Here is a 3320-nt window from a genome sequence, read left to right on the forward strand (position 1 = left end):
TTCCCCTCCTTCTGACCCCTTCAGAAAACTCAACATTTCCTTCTGAATTGCCAGGTGTTTTTGATTGGTGCTAAGACACGCTTATGGCTTCTTTGGTATGGTTTGTAAGTGGAGAAGGCTCTTCTTCATTCATCCTCTCCAGACCACACTGCCTTTGGAATACGGCCCACTGGTCCCTTTTGGCACATCTGGGGCACTTCTAGTTGAGGCAGAAATGGCAATGGCATTAGCAGGAAAAACCAAAGGGGGAGAGGGGAAGCCAAACCATCCTGTGCTGATGCAGGCCTTCAGCTGTGACTCGAGAGCATTTGGGCGCCTGCCACTTGGATTTGTATCCCTAAGTGCAATGTCTTTGGCTGGAGGAGAGCCTTGCTCAGCTGAGAAAGCAGCAAGATCAGAGAGGGTGCTCTGAAAGGTCTCCTGCGGTGCAGAGCTGTCAGCGACTGTGAGGTGAGAGCGGGCCCGGCCTTGCCCGGGCTGGAGCCGCAGCAGAGCCCCGGCAGAGCCCGGAGCAGCCTGAGCCTCGGCAGAGGCAGGCTGCCAGGAGGCCCTTGTAGCTGCAGGAGGCAGCAGCCCGGCCCTGCGTGCCTCTTCCTGGTGTCATGAATGAGGTGCCATATGTCAAGTTCAAAAACCTGCAAGATTTAAACTTTAGCAGCAATTTTAATTGAGGTATAAAAAAATATAAAATAATAATAAAATCAAATATAATGAAGTAGTTACAAATAGAAATTTGGCAGTGGTTCTGATAAAGCATAAGCAAAACCAAGCGGGGGACGGGGAGGACCTCTCACCCTGCCGCACGTACAAAAGGCAAAAGAATCCAAGCACAACTTTTATACTGTATGCTAATACATATTCATCAATAGTTCCTGTAAATCTCCTCCCAGTTTTGATTCTTGAAGTCTAAGTCACCATATTACACAGCGCACGTTCCCGTTGTTCGTGGGGGTCTTCTGGACTCTTCAGGGATCTTCTTGGATGAAGGCCGATGGTCTTCCTGGCTGTCCTCTGAATAACCTGGCAGGTTGCACATGCACATGGAGCTTGGTGTTACATAAGTAAGCATTATGTTCCTGTTTTGGGTTCTCTATCTGGAATTATATCAACTGCTTTGTCTTCAAGGCTGTTCTTGCCTAAGAAGAAGTTGCCTGGACTTTTATTTGTCTCAATGTCGATTCCACTCTTGGAGGTTTTCCCAGCTTTGTTTTTCCCAAGGCCGTTTGTGCTAAAATATCTCAATACTCCATCCTGGATCATATGAACATCTGCGAACATCTGTTTTGTGATGCTAATGACATATCACTTTCCCCTATTACTTTTTAACAAATATTTTCTAAAATATCAATATAGTTACAATTATTAGCACAAATCATCTTCATTTATCACATCTCCATCTGGCTGTGTTTGAAGGTAGAGGGTCAAAGCAAACTCCCTTGGTTCCTCCCTGAGCCCTGCCCAAGAGGAGGATGAAACCAGATGTGCCTGCACTAGAAGTTATGGTAGCTTGTTTATCCAACAGTATAAAATCTGGGCCCTCTCACAGCAAAGTTGGCAGCCTGGCCTGAGGGTGGGCGAACCACATAGGAATTCCCCGTTACTGGGAGTGCTTCTCCAATCCTTTGGTGTGACAGGGCATCCCCAGCTGACGTGTGTGTCAGGACAATGGTCAAGTATTAGGGTAACTGGTGATGTGTCTTTCTTCATCCCTACAGGCAATCTTTTGTAGCAATAATCGGGTGCATTGCTTAGCTTATCCTTCTCTACTTCTTTGCTGCTTTGCCCTACAGGAAATGACACTTCTTCCTTAAGTTGGTGTGGGTGTCTTTGGTGCTGACCCTGCCAGCAAGCCATTCCCTTCAGAATTGGACTCGGTGGATCCCTTCCAACACAGAACGCTCTGTGATTCTGTGATCACTTCTACAAAGTTTGCTCAGAATGACTTTCAGCTAAAACACTTGAAACTATTTGCTGAAATCAGAGTTGGTAGATAGTTCTTGTTGGTAAACAATGGAGGGAGAGAACAGCTTCATGTGGTTTTTTGGGGCGTTGCTCCAATTTTGTGGGTTCCTCCCTCCATTTTGGGATATCGCACCTCCCTTTTGGGGGTCTCCACCCAGCGATTTTGGCTTCCACTCCTTCCACTTTGGGGCCCCCCTTTAATTGTGTGCACCCTATCCCCATGTTCCACACATGCCCAGCATCCCCAGTGTGCACTGAATGGCCAGCAAGGGACTGGGGAATGCTGGGACCCACAGTGATGTCAGCCATCCCTCCTGGTTACACACAGGACTCCTCGGCCCTTTTTGGGGTGCCCTGGAGTGCCAAGGCCACGGTGAGGAAATGTCTTTGCTGCCATGCTGTGCAGGATCTTGCTTGGCTCATTATGGCCTCATGTCCCCTGTGAAAAGAAGTGATACAGCACCAGCACCAATCTGTTTTCTCTCTAACTGGAAACAGCTATTCTGAAACAGTCTACAACAGCATTTCAGTTTACATAACACATTATGTTTCTTACTCCATCATGTCACATGATTAATTTGGGTGAACTAAGTTTTTTCCTAACCTATTTCTGTGTTTGAAAAAAAGACCTTGTTATTAAGGACATACGTTTCCCTCATAGCATCAGGTATTACTCCTTTCCTATTAATGAAGTCTTTGAAGATATCCAGTTCATGCCACAAAACATCTTGATCTTCCTTGTTGCTGTCAGGGATTAATGAATATATAAATCCAGCAAAGTTATCACACTTGTTGCACAGTGCCTTTAAAGTACATTAACTGATGGCAACAGTTCTAATTGTTAATATTTATTGTACCTTGATTACGTAAGTCATTACAAGGTAAAGAGTTCCTCTGGCATTTTATTAACTGAAACTGCTTGCAAGTTAAGCATGCATACACTCACTGGTCTCATATGGTCTCAGTCTCTGCAGATTTCCAAATTACATGGCTCACATTAGTTCTTGCCGGATGACCAGGGCACTGTAGTATGGAGCCAACACACTTCCATACTCTTCCAAGGCATTTAAAGCAGAAAATATTGCACCTATCCTTTCAGATGCTGTCTGCTAAGCCTCACAGTTGGCCAGTTCTCACAATTTTTAAACTAAGCCTCACAGTTGGCCAGTTCTCACAATTTTTAAACTAAGCCTCACAGATGGCCAGTTCTCACAATTTTTAAACTAAGCCTCACAGTTGGCCAGGTCTCACAATTTTTAAACTAAGCCTCACAGTTGGCCAGTTCTCACAATTTTTAAATTAATCTCCCACTTCTAGTCTAATCTAGATAACACTTTATCTTTTGTTCTCATCTTAGA

The sequence above is a fragment of the Vidua macroura genome, chromosome Z (assembly GCF_024509145.1).
Source record: "Vidua macroura isolate BioBank_ID:100142 chromosome Z, ASM2450914v1, whole genome shotgun sequence".
In the NCBI taxonomy this organism is placed as follows: domain Eukaryota; kingdom Metazoa; phylum Chordata; class Aves; order Passeriformes; family Viduidae; genus Vidua; species Vidua macroura.